The following is a 20,178-nucleotide window of genomic DNA, read 5'->3' on the forward strand; positions in this document are numbered from 1 at the left end:
TGGCTCTCATGAGTCAGCTTCAGCACCTCACTGCATTGAACACGAATTCAAGACTTCTGATGCCAATTTTTAAGTTCTTCGTATTTTTTCTGTTTCAGAAGTTTGGTGGGAAACAATCCATTCTGAATTGTACTCTCTGAACAACGGCAGATGTGCCCCCGGGCCAGCGGTGGTATAGGCCTTCAATAGAGATTCCCCCAGAGCACAGGTGCCATGGCCAACCCAGTTCAGACCTTGTGCTTCCCACCTCTGGGTCTTTAGCATTTGCTCTGCTCCCCACTTGAATGTGGCTACTTCTCTGCCCTTCCTTCCTCCTGCTCTGCTTCTGTTCATCCTGCAGCTGGTTTAGGTGGCCTACCCAGACCCTCTGCACTGCCTCCAGGACCCCTAGGTGGAATAGAGGCAGTAAGAGAAGGGTATTGCCTCTCTCCCTTTCCCCAGTAAGAAGCTGAAGCTTTGGAATGTTCTTTGTCCTAGAGTCCAATGGACTGCCTCAGTGACAGCAACTGTCTATTTTATTCTCTGATCACGGCTATTAGATCCAAGCCCCCATTGGGAAGGGGATGCTTACAAAGCCCATTCACATTCATACTCTTATTTGAAGGTATTGACTGGTTTGTGTGCTAAATGCTTTGCTTCAGCAGAGCTTGGAGAGGAGTTGAGTCATGTGAAAACCCTGGTGGCAGCAACCTAATTTCCAGTCCTGGGGCTTAGGGAAAATTAGGCAGGATTTATAGGACTTGCTTTCCAAGCTCAGGCCTACTGATTGTGAGCAAATGCCAGAGTAACGTTAATTGTCAAAAATCATGGAGCCATTGAAGCGCATGGTAAAAGTAATTTTGCATCTTGGACACCCAGAGTATATAAAAATTGAGAATAAGAAGGTCTTCTAGTAACAGTTCAACTCAAATATTTATAGTTCACTTTTTAATTGGGGCATCTATTTTTTCCCTATGATGTAGGGAGGAGGAGCGTAATGATGACACCATGGTATTGACAATGGCTAATTCTACTATGGTGAGTGCTCAATTGTCCACACTCAGAAGGATAATTTAAAGTATCATTTAGGCTTCACTTTTGAATGGGATTTTATACGTATGCTTCAATATAGGCATGTCAGAACATCTGAGCATCCTCTTAGAACAACCTAATGAAGCAAGTTTATGAAGAACTGGGAGGCTGTCCTCTCTCTTCAGCCTGCTCTTCTGCGGTGGCAATTCTTGGGGAGATAAAAGTCCTTTTCCAGAATAATTCAAAGGTTTGTGCCCCTCTAGCTTTTCCTGCAGAAGAAATGGTGGTAACTGTGCTTCATATTGCTTTTCCACGTGCAAAGGAAATAGAGTTGAAGTGGATCAACCAAAACATAATTTTGTGGTATCAGGATGAATGCTCAGGCAAGATGCATGCAGCATAAAGTCATAGTAAAGGCCATGACCCCAGTTCCATTTCAAAGTTCGTGATTTGGTTCAGGGGCTGACCTGAACAGCAGGAAGCAATCCATTACAGTTTATACTAAAAGTTAAGTTGGTATGAATGGCTAAGGTTGTAAAGGTTCAGAAGAACTGGGGACCAGATAGAACTGGAAAAGTTAGAAGAATTCAGAGAAAAAGGGGACTCAATCTGGGCCTTGGGAGCTTGACAAGGAAAGGAGGACATTCAGCTCATAGAACAAGAACTTTATGGGACACAGAGGCATGAATGTCTGGGGAGGGTGGGGGAGTGTCTATGCATGAGTACCATTAAGCAGCTAAGGTTCTCCCGTAGAAAGTAAGTGAAATGTTTACAACGCAAGCTTCTCAATAGAAGAGGTGTTAAAAGTGCATAAAGTTAAGAATGAGCAGGCCCTGCAATGAAAGATAATGTGGCAAATCCAGCCACCATTAACTGGGAATCAACCATAGAAACATGTATCAGACTGTGGCTCAGAATTATCCTTCTTGGACTATCCAGCGTCCATGCATATTCAGGTTGAAAAGTCCTGATATTTTCAGCTGATGAGCAAATTGGATTATGCACACAACTTGTATGATTTTCTGTACAGTCAATGTTGTCATTAAGATGACTCCAAAAGAAACTAGACATCCAAAAATTTATGAATTATTTAAACATGGGCTGTATGTGGCAGGTATTTGGCCCAAATAACACAAAAGGAATGAAAATGAGGAGCACTGCGTATTTCTAGTGGCTTAAGTATCTGCATATTTCTTAAAGTTTGAGGTGACTGATAAATGAAGGTCAACGACTAACATGGCAGAACCCCTATGGGATCTACATTTCCATCAAGCTAATCACCAGTCTTCCCTTGCAGGAGGTGGAGTGACAAAAAGTTCTGGATCTTTCTATAGCACAGTATATAAGTTTGACTGTTTAAAGTTTAAAAAGGTTCAGCTTCTGATAGACCACTCCCGTTCACCCCAAATAGGCCTCTGGCATAGGGAACTGGGCTGTAGAGAAGGGAACAATTCACCCAAGAATGGCTTAAGAGGAGCCAAGGGGCACGTATGAGAGAAGTCAAGTAAAAAAAATCAGATATTCTACCCAGAGCAACTAGAAAAAGAGGAGAACACCCCAGTATGTGCAAATATCAGATAGTGGGGCCTCTTGGCAGATGAGTTCTGTCTATTATTTATGAGAAAATTAAGCAAGCCATTGGAGGAAGTTAGGGAATCTTCTTCCATAAATATTTAGGATTTTTAAATACAGTATTTATTTGAAGATAAGTAAATGGGTCTAATTAGCTCTTTCTGTTTGGTTTCTGTTAAAGTTTTGCTCTCAGAGATCTATCTATGAGACAGTAATTTTTAAATCTTACTGGGAAAATGGAAAAGCTCAAAGTAATCAAGTATAAACTTTGTAACTGAGTGAAAACAGGAAGAAAAGAAATGCTTTGACACATGTTGAGACTCTTGGCTGTAAACAACAAAGGCTCGGTCAAGTTTTCTTGGAAATCGGGAGGTTTACCAGGAGAATGCATGTGGACTGGAAGCAGATGCGGAAACTTCTAGGAAGAGCGGCAGCTCTGGGTCCAGCTGTTCTCCCAGCTGTGTCTGTGGGCCATCCTGATTCATTCTCTTCTCTCTCCTGCCCAGTTTCTTGACTTCAGCATAGTTTCTGCTCCCTCATAACTAGCTCAGCATTATGGTCTCTCAGGCTCCTCTCTAATCAAGATTGTTCAGTTTCAGCTTCCTCATACTAACTAGCACACTCTAGCTGCACTTTAATTTCTCAGGAGACTAAATCTGATTGGCCCAGATCACCTGTTGGTGCCAGGTCACAGTATAGGCCATCATTTGGCCAGTTCAATGGTCAGATGCCTGCCACTGGTCAATTCCTTAGAGCAAATGAGAGGTGGTAGGAAAAAGGATGTGGTCAGGGTATTTCTCATCAGAAAGGGCTGAAGCATGGCCAGGCTCTGTTGTCTCTATTAAAATGTAATGATAACCAGCTGTTCTTCAGAACTAGCCAAAGTGTTCTTAAACTGTAGCTTGAGGACATGCTTTATTATTTTATTATTCAATCATTTACTCACTCTGGCCTATATCACAAAATATTTGAGGTGTCTTACAATCTACATCCAATATACAAGGATCAAATAGTTGAAAACAGCAGGCAAATCACCATGTAGTATATAACACTTAACACTGGAAAACTGCTAAAGGTGGGCCTTGAATTTGTCTCTAAATCTGAAACCTGTGCCAAACTTAATAGCAAGTGGCTAGATGCCAGGGGAAAATTGTGGCAGAAAATGTTACTAGCCAAGCATGTGGAAGCCCATACCTCCCAATGAACAGATTATCTTCCTTTTTAAAAAATAATTTCAGGACCACCTTGCTCCCTCACACCAGAGCTATGCTGGCCCTGTGGGTTTATGGCTAGCCGTGGACATGGGTCTCTCTTCCATAGGATGGAGTTTGTTAAAATTGTCAAGAATAAGGCCTACTTCAAGAGATACCAAGTAAAATGTTTAAAACGATGAGTGGGAAAAATTGATTATTATGCCCAGAAACGCATGGTAATTCAGGGTAAAAATACATACAACACACCCAAATACAGGATGATAGTTTGTGTAACCAACAAAAATAGCATTTTGTAGATTCCTTATGCCCATATAGAAGGAGATAAAGTGGTTTGTGTAGCTTATGCTCATGGAGCCAAAGTATGGGGTGCAGGTTGGCCTGACAAATTATGCTGCAGCACATTGTACTGGCCTGCTGCTGGCCCGAAGGCTTCTAAACAGATTTGGCATGGACAAAGTGAATGGAGGCCAAGTGGAGGTGACTGAAGGTGAGTACAACGTGGAAAGCATTGATAGTCAACCTGGTGCCTTTACCTGCTGTTTGGTTGCAGGGTTTGCCAGAACTACTACTGGAAATAAAGCTTTTGGGGTCTTGAAGGGAGCTGTGGACAGAGTCTTGTCTACCCTTCACAGTACCAAACTACTCTCTAGTGATATTCAAGAAGCAAGGAATTCAAGGCAGAAGTACAGCGGAAGTACATCATGGGTCAGAACATTGCAGATCATGGCATTACCTACTGGAACAAGATGACACAAGACACAATTCTCCCAATACATAAAGAGCAATGTAACTCTAGACATGATGGAGGAGATGTACAAGAAAGCTCACGCTGCTATATGAGAGAATTTAGTCTATAAGAGGCCTAAGAAAGAAATTAAAAACAAGAGGTGGAACCATCCCAAAATATCTCTTTCCCCAGAAAAAAAGATCAGATAGCTCAGAAGAAGGCAAGCTTCCTCAGAGCTCAGAAATGGACTGCTGGGAGTTAATAAACCAAGCCACAATTTTCTAGGAAGATTTTTTTTTCAAATAAAGACAATTATAAACTTGACCAGTCAGCTAACAAAAATAATTGATGGATCACCTTGATGAGAAAGGAGGCTCTGGATTATGTCTTAAGGTTTCTTCTGGTCCTGATTTCATAACAATGGTTGAGATTTTATTGATTAAGCAAGAGAAATAATTAAGAAGACAAGATTTTATGTAGCTGCAACCAACCTCCAATACAACTTCATTCCTTTCGAGCCTTAGCCCCAGTCCCTTTAAAATTGGAGACATAGTTTGAAAGCAGGAAAAAAAACCCATACATTTATCATTTCTTTTTTATTGTGCATAAGGCAAGAAATATATAGGAAGGCTGGCTCAGTGATTTTCCCACTCTTCAGTTTTTCTGCCTGTAGCACTTCTAACAAGCTCAGGTCTTCTAGGGCTCTTTATTTACTATTTTTTCTTCTTTTAATTGGAGAATAGCAAAAAGTCCTAGAAAGCTTGGTGCTGGTGCATGACAATGGAAGAGCTCTACCCTAGAGTACTGGGCCTGCCATGCTAGATGAGTTGCACTGTGGGAGCTCTGGAAGCGAAATAGGATGTTCTTTCTTAGACTGGAACTGGGAATCATTCTATTTAAAAGGACAGCTGTCATTTAATATTCATTGAGCAGCCACCATGTTCTAAGTGCCATGTGAAGTATGCATGTGATGTGACATTTAACAAAGAAGAGACTAGCTTTAATAGGAACCAGTTACTGCCAATATCTGATTTGATGACTGTATAGAAAAGTGTAGAAGGGACTCTTGGTGCTTTTAACTTTGCTAACTGAGGAAAATGCTAGGTGAATTGCCAAGATGGTTATCCTGAAAAACCATTTACAATATTCAATTAACAATAATTAAGGCACTCAGTGGGAAGCTCCTCACTGACTTGCTAAATAGCAAAAAAATTGGTACTTGGCATTCCCAGTGGATCAGAGAAAAGATAATAAGTACCCAAAATGTAAAGACAATCAAAATGAAACCAATTATGATCAAATTATATTGCTCAAATAGAAACACAAGTTGGAATCAGGAATATTTAAGTCTTTGACAAGAAATATTTAAAAGAGACATAATAACATTTTAGCCATTAATTGATCATCTAATCTACTTTAGTTCTAGAAAGAGAGGTGGTTTATATGCCTTCAAGTTTTTCATATGTTGATAAGGGACCACAGTCTATTATAACAACCTCATGTTTTTAGAAGCTAGCAAAGGCTAATTTTCTGTTAATATAGTTAATAATGAACCATAATTGATTCTATTACCAATAATATTACAAAGACAGCTAGTCATTAAGTCCATTGCTTCACAATCACATACTCACAAATATTAATGCCAATTTGATTTACTGTATTAAACTTTAGTAATTTAAAATTATTCTCCCCCAACTAATTTTCTATAGCATCAAAACAAAGATTCTGTCTTTAAACTTCTTTCTACAGTAGTCTCCTTATCCTTTGGGGATACATTCCAAGACCCCCAGTGGATGCCTGAAACCACAGATAGAACCAAACCTTCAATATATTATGCTTTTTTTCCTGTACAGGCATACATACCTATGATGAAGTTTAATTTACACATTAGGCACACTAAGAGATTAACAACAATAACTAATGATAAAATAGAACAATTATAACAATATTTGAAATAAAAGGGGAATGTGGTCTCAAAACCCGTGTATTATTGCACTGTACTCACCCTTCTTCTTCTTATGACAAGGTGACACTAGCGTTAGGCCACTACTGACTTTCAGACAATGGGTAACAAGCACTGACGGCTTCTCTTTGGCATATCCAAATTGCCCACATCACTATTCCTAGGCTTTGGCGCTGTTACTAAGTAAAATAAGGGTTCTTGAACACAAGCACCGAAACACCACAACAGTCCACCTGATAACCAAGGCGGCTTCTAAGTGACTAACAGGCAGGGAGTACATACAACATGGAGACGTGATTCACGTCCCGGATGGGACCGAGCAGGACTCTGGAGATTTCATCATGCTACTCAGAATGGCAAGCAATTTAAAATGAATAAATTGTGTTTTTTTCTGGAATTTTCCACTTAATACTTTCAGACTGCGGTTGACTGCAAGTAACTGAAGCCGAGGAAAGGGAAACAGCAGATAGGGGTACTCTGCAGTTTTTTTCTCATATACTTACACATTACCCTTCATATCCCCATTCATTTTTGCTCATCCATATATTTGAAATGGGATGTGAAGGACAATAACAGTAGGTGAGAAAAAAAAACAAACTACAATAGTACCCCCTTATCCATTTTGAAGACTGATAAGAATTTTGTCAGTTTTTCAGACAGTTTATAAATGGCTGTGATTTTCAGTGTGGATTCTGGAATATAGATGCTCTCTTTGCAGTTCTTTCATTCACTGAGTGCCTCCATGTGAAAGCATGAAGCTAGCCATTGTGGGGCTACTAGATATTTACACTGACCCCTGTCTTCACATCTATGCCAAACAAACAAAACAACTACACATAGTTGAATGTGAGTGAATGTAAGAGGATGGGATAACAGCAGCTTTGAAGTTCTGAGTCTGAAAAAATCGTTATCGAGTGGAACTTGTGGGAAGAGGTGCAGAGGTTGATGAGCCTGCTGTCGGTTTCAGTGGCATGACTGCTTTAATTTGGGGATTAGCTGAATGTGCCACCTTCAGTTACATCCTGTGTCCTTCAGGATATTTATCTGTTATCACCCAGGAATGAACTCTCATTTGGAGCAGAATACCGACGTGGTCCTATTAATTCTGGCCATCAAGATATTTTTTTTTTCATTTAAATAAAAGCAATGACTTGATCTCACGTACTTTACTAGGGAGAACGTCTGCCGACCTCTAAGATTTCCATCAAAATCATAGTTTGCCAAGGTGTAAGCTGACCACATCCTTTATAGGCGTGTGGATCAGCCAGCTGGCAAGCCCTGGGCACCACTCTCCCCAGGCAATCAGCCAACAACCCAGCACTCCGAGCAAGATTCATTCCCACTGCAGCATTCATTTTATTTTTTTGAGGTGTTAGCTGCATTCTGTTAATTGGGACCTTTTGCAAAGTCTTTCAGGCACTTTGCAGTGCCCATTCTCCCATCAATTTCTGGTGAAAATTTATAGTCCTGTCACATGTGTCTTCAGCAGGAAATCTGTAAAAAGACTGAAGTCGATTTTTAATTTTATTTTACCTAACTCAATGTTGCAGAAATGAGGCAGAGGAACTGTCAGTCATTTCTAAGGATGACAATTTTCACTGCTTGACAATCTTAAATATAAAATTCCAGCTATTTGATGATGTGCCTGTGTATGGCCCATCCCCCAGATCCGATGATAAGTGCTGAACAGCAGGTTTAGGGCCCCTTGCTTAGGCATGATAATTTAGGGAAATAGTTAGCTCATCAAAATTGGCTAGGCGCCCTGTTTTCATATTACCCAGACAGAAGTCACTGAACCACAACTTTGCTGCTTAGAAACAGGCACTAAAAGGGAGGGAGAGAGGGAACTATGAATAGTTAGCCAGTTACCACATTCAATGTTGAAGTGTACTTTATACTCAAGGATAAACTGATACATGTTAAATTATGCCTGAAGAAATGTCTGGAGGAATCCTCAGGAGATCTGCTGGCTGAACTCTGGTCTTCCCCAGACAGGTTACCTTACACAGGACACTAAGACTCTCGGAGCCCGACGTTCTTCACATGGGAAAGAGAGTCTGAATTGATGGCCTCTGAATTCTAAAGCTCCACGTTTTAGGGACTCAATTGAAGAGCAACATTAATCATTTAACATATGTTCAGGTATACCCCACTTTTAAAAGTCATTCTTTCAAACTATAAATTTACCATTCATCAAGCAATTACTATCTTTTACTACAAATACTTGGTTTAGCAGAGTATACCCAGTCTCATTTTTAAGAAGTTCACATGCTCAAAACAGATGAGTAACGTCAAGGCACAAATGCCCACCAGATAAGATAGTGCAGGCCCAGAGTACGGTGGGATTTGGAAAACCAGATATGATCCTTTGCAAATCCTTTGTGCTAAGACTCTGACTTCGTATCTGGTTGGAGACTGCAAGCTGGGTTTCATGGAACAATTGGCATTTGATGAGAACTTTGAGTGAATGTAAGCTTTCCAAAGAAAGATGGAGTGGAGGAAATTCTAGGCAGAGAGAATAGAATAAACATAGATGCAAATACAAGACAGTTCACACAATGTTTAAGGAATTCCTAACCCAAACACCTAGAGAAAACAAATCCAATTTGTTTGTGATCCAAATTAAGGTATTAAAATATATTTTCCACAAATACTTACTGAATGCCTATTCTGTAGGACACACCATTCGTGGTGCTATAGGATATCCAGAGATGACTCTGGAAGTTCAAATATAGGGTCAAAATAGCCTTTAAAAAATTATATGTATATATATATATATATATATATATATATATATATATATATTTTGCATAAAATATGGAAGACAGAAGAAGACAAAGAGCTTAATTAAAAAATCACCTACCTTATTTAAGTTTATAGACTTTGAAGGTAATGTCTCATCTAGCACACAGAATCAAAGACATAAATTTAGATAAATACAGAAGCAATCACTGATTAGCTCAAAGCAACATTTAAACTGATCTTTCCAGTGAAAAGCCATTAGAAAAAGCAATCTAAAGAACACCTGTTTAGAGGCACTAGCATCAACAAGTAGGTTCTTCAGGGAAGGAGGAGTTTTCAGCTGCCTTCACTCCAATGAGAAGTAATGGAGCTTAACATTTTTATTACTGTAATCAAGAACATTAAAGGGGGCCAGAGAAAAATATTCACACCTACTTTTTAATCTTGAAGAGGAGGCCAGTCTCTTAAGCCACTCACTTAATTAGCGTGGGATGGGACTGGAGGAGGGATACTCTGTAGGATTCCCTCCTTGACACTACTCTTTAAGAAATCTGGGCTTTAGACTTTAGAGTGGAAAGAAGAAAAAAAAATCCATCTAAAAAATGTGACCCAAGAAGGCAGTGACTCTGATTGGCTCAGAGCTGGAAAAGGCAAGCTTGTGCTTCCACAGGGCCTCTGTTCCAGAGGGGCTGGTGCTGTTTCCACAGGGTCAGTTTGAAGCCAATAAAGCTGGCTCTGCACAACTCCAGGCAGTGTCATTCACAGAGGCCGTGATGGGAATGTCAAATAGGAAAGCTTAGCTTCACTGCCTCCCTAATTATAATAATAACAGCTAACATCTATTGAGTGCTTATTATGTGCCAGATGCCATACATTGTATGTGCAAAATCCCATTGATTCCTTGCAACCACACCGTGAGCAGGTAATACTAATATCCTCATTTTGTAGAGAGAAGAGTCATCAGACATGATTATCCCAACTGGGGCACTTCTGAACGAGAAAGAGGTGCTATTACTAATGACACTGGGACAACAGGTGTAAACCAGGAGTGACTCAGGCGAACCAGAGCCTGTGGTTTTACCCTACAGATAAGGGTGCTCAGGTGCAGAGTGCTAGCTTGCACAAGATCAAGGACACCTTGCAGTGTCAGCCTCAGAATGTTTCCATTGCACAGCTTTCATCTTTGCACCAGGCCTGCCTGAACCTCAGTGTTTTTATCTGTAAAATAGGGGTAATGAAACCTACTTCCTGTAGTTATGTAAGGATTTAATTGGGGCAAAGTACCTAAACTATGGGTAGGAGCTCAAAGTGCTAGTCAATCAACCTCAGTTTTCTTCTCTACAGTCAGGCCTCTGTATGACTTTGGCAAACCCTTTCACTTCTCTGGCCCTCAGTTGCCTCATTCATACAAGAAGGGGATTAGATGAAGGATAAAACGTCCCTTTGACATTCTTTCTGCTCTGGTTCTTCAGCAATTCATCTACATTCACTCAAATACAGCAAGAGGAATGGCCCTCTCTCCTCTGCCTACAGTTCAGAGGAATGGCTCCTTTAGGTTTACTTTCATTTCCTAGTGCTTTCTCTAGGAGGTGGAAAATGGTGGATGTGGGAAGACTTGTCTCTACCCTATTCCCATCTTCCCATTGTCTTTTGCTTGTACTGGAGCTTCTTATACAGTTCACTCTTCAGTAGGGGGCGTAAGTACCAGGGAGAAGCAGACACATTGCACAAAGAATCCCATTTGGTTCTGGCTGGAATTTTCCCCTTGCAACATCACACCTATCTTGGGACCACAAAATGTCTGTACAAGGAAAAATTTGCCACAAACCGCATGCAGAGGTTACACTATAATACCAATGTAAGAACCATTTTTCCTAAGAATCAGCACTGGAATTGAGTTGAGAATTAAACACCGTAATGAATCAAAGGCAGTGCGGGGGGAGAGCACACCAGGCTTGTGGTCTGAGATGGGTCTTGGTAATCACAAATACTTACGGCAGCGTGGCCTCCAGAACCGGCAAGGACACCCTGGCATACATTTTTCTTTCCTTCCACCCTCTCTCTCTCCCTTCCTTCTTTCAAAGATATTAATTGAGCCCTAGCCAGTTTGGCTCAGTGCATAGAGCGTCGGCCTGTGGACTGGAAGGTCCCAGGTTCGATTCTGGTCAAGGGCACATGCCTGGGTTGTGGGCTTGGTCCCCAGTAGGGGGCATGCAGGAGGCAGCCAATCAATGATTCCCTGTCATCACTGATGTTTCTATCTCTCTCTTCCTCTCCCTTCCTCTCTGAAATTAATAAAAATATATTTTTAAAAAAAGATATCAGTTGAGTATCAACCATGTTATATATCAGGAACTATACTAGGCTCTAAGGGGTGGAATAAATAAATAAAAACAGACATTGCCTCTGCCTTCATAGAGCTTCTCACTTCATGCAGCCATAAGAGAGATGTTATTCTAACGACCACCGAGATTAGGACTCCGAGGGGCGCCATGGAGGAGAATGCGTGGGGCCACAGAGAAGCTTGACCTAGTTAGGGAGGCTGGGCAAGGTCTCCCTGAGGAAGTGATGAGGCTCAGGGCTCAGACGGAAAGGATGAGTTGGCGTTCCCGGCAGAGGAAGCAGCTTGTGTAAAAGCCCTGAGGTGAGAGGAAGCTCGGTGGGTTTGAAGAACTGAAAGAAGGTCAGGGTGTCTGGAGCCCTGAGAATAAGGGGGGAGGGTGTAGGATGGGGGTGCAGATGGAGGAGAGCCCAGACCAAACCTGGCCCTACAGGCCTTTGTAAGCATTTAGGCTTCTCCTAAACACCACAGAGAACTTCAACAAGTATTTTCATCAGGAAGGGGAAGGCTCAGGGTTTAATGAAAATGACCATTCCAGAAAAATGGATTTAAATGAGGCAAGAAAAGAAGGAAATAGTAAGGAATAATGGTAGCTCACGTTTATGGAGTACATTACTGTGGACCAAATATTGTCCTATGAAATTCATCTCATTTGATCCTCACACAGTTCGATGGGCCAAAATGCTATTGTCCCCCTTTTTGCACAGAAGAGGAGACTGAGACACAGAATAGCTGGGCCAACATTGGTTGGCTAATAATTGCTGGGACCAGGCTGTGAGCTGGACGGTCCATCTCTAGAGCCCTCTGCTTACAGCACAGAGGCTTCTTCCTGCCCGTGGCCAGGCAGGAGACAAGGTAGGGGCTTGCTCCAGCTAACGGCTGTGGACAGGCCTGACAAGAAGTAAGAAGTGACAAGGGTTGGACCAGCAGCTGGGGTGTGGGAGAGTGCCAGGTTTCTACGTGGGCAAGAAGCTGGGAGGGAGTGCAGCTCAGGATGCTAGAGGGCCAGGGAGGGGCCAGGTTTGTGGTGGGGAGCACAGTTTGGTGGTGGGTATTTCTTTACAGCTCTGGATCTAAGGAAAAGAAAACAGCTTTGATAATCCAGTGTGAGCACTCTTTTCTTTTCTTTTTTCTTTTTGCTTTCTTTCCTTCTTCCTGGGAATTCTATGAGATCTGCTAAGAACTAACCACTTTAGTTCTATTCTTTTAAAAACTAGACCTGTGTTATTTCTTTTCCTGCTTTATTTATTTATACAACTTGATGTTTTATTCTTTTAGTTTCTTAGTTTTACTTTCACTCTGACTGCATTCCTAGAAATTCTGTCTGAAGGTTGCTTGAACTCACATGCTCATTGATTTTTTCCCCCCTCTCAGTAATCTGAGCAAATAGCTTTCCAGCTTCCAAACACTTTGTCTTCTGCCAACAACTGACATTCTTAATTCTGACACTGGTCAGCTTTGAGCCTTGGAAAGTATATATCGCTTTATTTCAACAGTGCACTTTAGGTATCTACATGTTAAAATTTCTTAAGCAATACAGACTGTACTTGTCTATAGCAGCCACTAAAATACATTTTTAAATACACAGTTACTACATTCTTGCCTCAAAATAGTTTTTGGGAAACTTGCTAAAGAACAATCTTCTCACAAATTTCTAGTTCAAAACACTGAACTTCAAAGACCAATCTGGCAGAGCTGTTCTTTGACACACACATTTGTGTATGTGCACACACACACACAGTTTTTAAAAGGAAGATGAAGGCATGTACTACTGCAAAATTTACTTAAGTTCTAAAGTATATCACCTGAGGGACAGCTCTAACAAATTAGAAGATAGTGAACAGGATGGGTGTAGTGCAGGTAAGAGTATAGGCTTGGCTCCAGGGATGAGTTCTAACTCTGTAGAGTACCTTGGCTAAGCTATTTCCCCCTAATGATCCCACAAAAGCAGCAAAGACTCCACTTATGCTTCTTTATCAAATGCATTTTGAAATGGGGCTTGGCCATGCCTTCATCAAATTGTGCCATGATTATTTGGCCCTTACTCTGTGCCAGAGGCTGTGGCAAGGGGCACAGTGATGTTCTAAGAGGGCATAAGCTCCATCTTAACTGTCAGCCTTGGGAAGGAATCAGAACTAAAGAAGCAAGTATATGACAGAGTTTTGGAGCAAGAGAGCATAAAGCTGAAATGTGATGGATGAGTAGAAGTTATCCGGGAGAAGAGAAGAAGAAAAGAGAGTTCCAGGCAGAGGGAGTAGCATCTTTAATGACTCAGACATGAGCAAGAACATAGGGCATTAAAAACTGCAAGTTTGGTAGGGCTGGATTTTAGAATGCAAGGGGCGGTTGGCGAATAGACAAGGTCAAGAAGGGTCTTGTTACCATGGTAAGGAATTTGGAATTTACCCTGAGGGTAGGGGGAAGCCATTGAAAGGGAGTAAGGAGAATTGATTGAGGAGAAGCTGATCTAATGACACAGAGAAATTTTGCCAACCTGATCAGCAAAAAATGAAATCCTTTGTTTACTGTGGATTTTTCCAATTGTGAGGAAGAGACTTATTTCATATATTTAAAAGCCAATTTAGTCTCTTTTCTTGTGAATTGCCTGTTCCTGTCTGTGATGGTTCATTTTACAGGTCACCTTGACTGGCCATAGGTGTCCAGATTAAGTATTATTCTGGGTGTGTCTGTGAGGATGTTTCTAGATGAGACTAGCATTTGAATCAGTGGACTCAGTAAAGTAGATGGCTTCCCCCATGCAGGTGGGGATCATTTAATTCACTGAGGGCTTGACTAGAACAAAAGGCAGGGAAAGGAGGAATTTGCCTTTTTCTTGCTTCACTGCTTGATCTGAGACGCCTCACCTCATCTTCTGAGATTTACACCATGTTCTCAAGCCATCAGATTTGAACTGAACTACATCACCAGCTTCCCTAGATCTCCAGCGTGCAGACAACAGATCTAGTTACTTCCCAGTCTCCATAATCAGGTGAGTCAATACCTCAAAATGAATCTCTTTCTATGTATCCATACATATACTATTGGTTCAGTTTCTCTGGAGAACCACAACTGATACAGTGTCCTTGTCCATTTTTCTGTGGGGTTGTTGGTCTTTTTCCCATTGATCTTTAGTGGAGAAGGTTTGAAGTGGGCTTCATTTAAGAGAGAAAAGGGCTGAAGAGGGCTGGTGGCAGGGAAGCCGCCAGGCTTTGTCTCTGCAGCAGGAGCGAGGTACAGAGCTCTGTAGCATTCCTTGAATTAAATAGATTTCTCCTGAATTGTCTGTTTGCAGCCCTGGCCTGTGATTTCTTTCTCCAAAAGGTTTATAATTCCCTGAGGCCACTGCTGACCATGAAGTCTGCAGTTAGAGAAGGAAGGAAGGAAGGCCCCATTCTTTGAGTTCCCATTGTGGCCTGCGAGTGGGTGTGGGAGAAGCTGCCTGAATCCCTGAGTCAGCCCCGGGAAGGGACTGGGGGGCCTCCTTGCTGGGTCTTGGTGTTTACTCTGGGCACCAGTTCCTGTACTTGAGCTAAAGGGTGTGGTCTTTCAGACCTGGAGTGACCAACCCATGTCAGCCGTCCTTCCGGAGACAGCTCCTGATGCCGCCCACCCGCAGCTGGGTGCCTTCACACACGGACTGTCACCACAGCTGCCAGCCGCCCTCCTGGTCCACACACAGTCCTAGGCCCACGAGCCAGAGGGCAGGCGGCTGAGGAGGCTGAAGATGCAGCGTGGGGGCTGGGGCTTCCTGTCCTCACAGCAGGTAGCTGGCTCCCTCCCGCCCACTTGTGTTTCCCTGAGTCCCACGGATGAGGTGCAGGGCCTGGACGGTGTGGGAGGCCAAGTTACCCCTAAATTCCTCAATGGGCAGCCAAGAAAGTACCTTTTCCCAGGGCAGAACTTGGAGCTTCCTGCTACCCATGAAACCTCAAGGTGGTGTGAGTTTTTTGTAAATTGTCTTATCACAACATACAAATCACACAGTTTAAAATGACTTAAGTAGTAAAAATACTTGCTTTCAGCTCAAAAGAATCTGCGTGTCAGAGTGGCACATCTTGGGGCAGCCTGCCCTAAACTTCGTCACACATTTCAATCATTTTTTAGCACATGTGATGTGCCAGGCGCTTAGCTAAAGGCTTCCCATGCTTTGGCTTACAACAACCCTATATGGAAGCAACAAAAAGTGAGTCTTAGGGCAGTTAAGTAATTGTTCGCAGGGCCAGTGGCAAGGCAGGCATTGAACTGAGCGATGTGTCATGCAGACATTTATTGTAAACACAGCATTAGACGACTGCTCTGTGGCTCCCTGGGGCCCCTCCCCACCACTGTAGTTGTGGCTAGGGAGGCCCTTACTGATTTGCAAGTACTTCTGATTTCTCAATGCTCTTCAGATTCCTCTTTTCCTAAAGAAGAGGCCTGCCTAGTTCTGCCCAGGATACTTGGACTCACCAGAGGTTGTCAAAAACAGACCCTCCTTGTTAAACAGACACTGTATTTGAGTGCAGTTGAGCCTCAGTCCAGCGACGAGCTGAAGGACTTATGCTGCATGGACTATCGCTTAAGCTGCTGAACCATTTGTGAAAAGGGGCCTTCACATTACGACTCCTATATGCAAATGCATTGGTCTGCTAGCATTTTGCAGCTAAACTTTCATAACCATTTCTTTTAGATTCCACGCCTTTCACTAAAAAACAGTTTCTCGCCCCCGCCCTCACCCCCTACCCAAGCCCTTCGCCTGCCCGGAGTTTATCTTGGAAGCCTGGCATCGTGGAGCTCTGACTCTGAGTTAACAGGTGCTGGGCGCAGACCCATAGCCAGAATCCACAGGGGCCCGTTATTTCTTTTCTCAACTCTCTTGATGGCTGAAGGTGCTAAACATGTCACTCTGTAACAGCTGAAAGGGAAATTGAACACAAAGAAAAAAGTGACACACCCCGTAACCCACTATTTAAAAGGATAGACATTCAAATCATGTGGACCGTGGAAGCCTTTTTAAAAAACTTTTTTATTTTGTAAAACTTATTAATGAGAGGTCTCACTGAAATAAAAAAAAAAGTTTTAACTTTATTGTTTAGGTCAATGCTGACTTGAAAGTACTACCTTTCTTTTTAACACACACTTGTACCAGGGGCATTGACAGAGAGAGAACCACATGCAAATGTGGACATGATTCTATGGGTAGAAATTACTGCAGTCTGTTAAATCCTCCAAAAAATAAGCAATATTTGGTAAATTTTTTCCAATATCCGTTTTCCTTTTGTCTCTAGAACCCAACATCTAGAGAATTTTTTAAAAAATTCTCAAACTACAAGTAGTACATGGCTTCTGAAATGCAAAAAGTGCCAGAATAGTACTTTGATATTCAATACTCTTTCTCTACAGTCAGTTCCTCGGTCATTACCGTGAAGGTCTTTGGGGTAGAGAGAAGTGGCACCTTTTGTCACAGGCAGAGGAGGTGACCACAATTAGAATGTTTAGATCCTAATAAAGAAAAGTACAGCCAATGGCCCCAAATAAATTAGTGTTGAAACCAGCTTTTTGAATTGGTGTCGTTGGAATCCGAAAGGGTGAGTACTAATTTACAAATGGCAAGTCATAGAGCAAGTTAAAATAGGCCTAGCCTTCCAGGTTGGCATTGAGGAGCACAGAGTGGCACCCCCTGGTCGGTCCCTCTTTAGTAAAACATCAGTGACTGCCCGTGAATGGTTCCTAAGTTTGAGGTATATACTTCCTAATGTCCTTATTCATTCATTCATTCATTCATTCATTCATTCTTTCATTCCTTAAAGGGGGGTAGGTGTATACGGGCAAACTAGGAAGAGGATGAGGAGGAAGGAAAATACATGTCCAAGTTAGAGAAACGTCATGGTGTAATATCCCAGTGGCTATCAAAGTAAAGTTCATTGGCAACTGCACCCACAATCAACACAACTAAAGAAGGTCACTTCCAGAGGAAAATTCCAGTTTCTGGAGCGCCAGGGTTAGAGACCAATGGCAACTCCCTTGAAGTTCTAAGAGGTACTCTTCGGTTCTCTTCCTCCCCTATCTTCCCCACCCCTAGCCTCCCTCTTAGGCTATATTATAATGTGATATTAAGAAAACCATGTCTGAAGAACATGTCTTCCACAAGAAAGGCATTCCACTGTCTGTTACAGAGGAACCAACATGGTCTTTGGAGACAGGCCCAGGTATGACTCCTGGCTCTCCCACTTACTGGCTGCAGGATACAGTCAAGTTACGCAACCTCTCTGAGTGTGAAGGTGATCACCTGTAAAATAAGGACAATGGAACTGACTGCGTGTATTTCTAAGGGGAACTGTAAAGAAGTACATAGATACAAGCCTTTGGAGCCACACTGCCCAGATTCTCATTTCTCCCTGACCTCTTTCCAGCTGTGGAACCTCATGGAAATAACTAACTTATATGTGCCTTATACTCTCCTTATCCATGGTTTCACTTTCTGCGGTTTCATTTACCCACAGTCACCTGTGGTCTAAAAATATTAAAGGGAAAATTCCCGAAATAAACAATTCACAAGTTTTAAACGGCTAGTCATTCTGAGTAGCATGATGAATCTCGCAATGTCCCGCTCCATCCTGCCAGGGACGTGAATCATCTCTTTGCCCAGCATATCCACGCTGTATATGCCCCTACCTGTTAGTCACGGTGTAGCCATCTCAGTGACCAGATGAACTGTGGTGGTATCGCAGTGCTTGTGTTCAGGTAACCCTTATTGTACTTAATAATGGCCCCAAAGTGCCAGAGTAAAGAGAAGCTGTGCTTCCTTTAAGTAAAAAGGTGAAGGTCTAGGGCCTAGGCCTTAAACAGGAATGAAGAAAAATTATGTTGGGGTTGCTAAGATCTACAGAAAGAGCAAACTTCTATATCTGTGAGATTGCCTAATTTATAACTTAAACTTTATCATAGGTATGTATGTTGGGAACCCTGAGAAAGAAGATACCAACTAAAAAGGGTTCCTGGTGGCTAACTGGACTAAAATGTAAAAAAAAACAGAGCCTAGCAGCCATTTCTACACAGAGGCCTCTCACACAAACTGCACTTCATGGAGAAGCCTGCACTGAACTGTCTGCGGCACTGTTTCTGCCATCTGAGCCAGCCCTTGTAAAGGAGATCCTGGAATCCTATTTCAACCAATGGGACTGAGGCTTTCCCCATCCAATGGGAACTGCACAGCTCAACCAACCAGAGCAGCTCTGTTCTGACCAACCAGGACCGTGCCTTTAGGACTGATCAAACCGTGAGTATTTAGAGTCCTCATCTGCATGAGGACAGAACCAGGGGTGGGACTCCTGTTCATATATACCAGCTTTCCTCTGATTTGGAGCACACTTTCTCTTTCCACTTAAGACTACATTTCTCGGTTGATCTGGGACAGAGTGGAGCAGACCACACAGAGCAGAGCAGTCTAGCTGGAGAGGGGCCTGGCCCCAGGGCTGCCTGTCAGCCATGCTGTATCACAATTGAATAAAATTTCCTTTTTCACTGCACATTAAATTGGGGATTCCTGTTGGCATTAAATTGGTGCCCAAGACTGCCAGTTGACAATGTGTAGGGAAAATGTTGTTTAGATAGGGTTCAGTGCTATCTGAGGTTTCAGGCATCCACTAGGAGTCTTGGAACATAGCATCCACTGTGCTATGGATAAGGGAGGGACTACTGTATATGAGTTTCCTCATTTTTGAAAACAATACCCACCTCTTATGGTTAGGGATAATAATGCCCACCTTATAAGGTCTTTTAAAAATTAGATGAGATAGCTGGTACACCCCTTGCAAGTATCTGGCACACAATAAATGCTTAATAAGTTCTAGTTATTATTATTTATCATTATTATCTATATATATAAAAGGCTAATATGCAAAGTGTCCCCTCGGGAGTTCAACTGGGAGACTGGGAGTTCAATCGCTCACTTATGATGTGCACTGAGCACCAGGGGGCAGCGTGGAATGAAGGAAGGCCCTGGCAGGCAGCCAGAAGGCCCTGATTGGCCCTGATCGCTGACCAGGCCTAGGGACCCTACCTGTGCACATTAAATAACAGGTGTAATATTCTAGGACTTAGCTGAGAAGGTGTGTTCTATAAATGGTTACACTTACTAGTTCAAAAGCTGTAACTGGTTATATTTTGATAAATCTTCAATTATTCAAGCTAAATACACAGGCTTGTAATTTTTAAGGGTTTTATTGAATTATACATACAGTAAAGTGCAGAGATCTTAAGTGTAAATCCTATCTAATAAAATCCTAACTAATAATAGAGTAATATGCAAATTGACCATCACTCCAACACACAAGATGGCTGCTCCCATGTGGTCAAAGATGGCTGTCCCATGTGGACACAAGATGGCCGTCACAAGATGGCCAGCAGGGGAGGGCAGTTGTGGGTGATCAGGCCAGCAGGGGTGGGCAGGTGGGAGGGACCAGGTCTGCAAGAGAGTGCAGTTGGGCGCGATCAAGCCTGCAGGGGAGGGCAGTTAGGGGTGACCAGGGTGGCAGAGGAGGGAAGTTGGGGGCAACTGGGCCTGCAGGGAAGGACAGTTGGGGGGGACCCAGGCCTGCAGGGGAGGGCAGTTAGGGGCAATCAGGCT

At 42.5% G+C, this 20,178-nt stretch overlaps 1 pseudogene across 1 annotated transcript; it reads left to right on the forward strand.

The window, feature by feature from the left end:
• Positions 1-3,904: 3,904 nt before the first annotated feature.
• Positions 3,905-4,786, forward strand: LOC308252773 (large ribosomal subunit protein uL18-like; annotated as a pseudogene). The gene has a single exon. The product of its transcript is annotated as a large ribosomal subunit protein uL18-like (transcript).
• Positions 4,787-20,178: the final 15,392 nt, after the last annotated feature.

The sequence above is a fragment of the Plecotus auritus genome (assembly GCF_963455305.1).
Source record: "Plecotus auritus genome assembly, chromosome: 7".
Lineage (NCBI taxonomy): Eukaryota > Metazoa > Chordata > Mammalia > Chiroptera > Vespertilionidae > Plecotus > Plecotus auritus.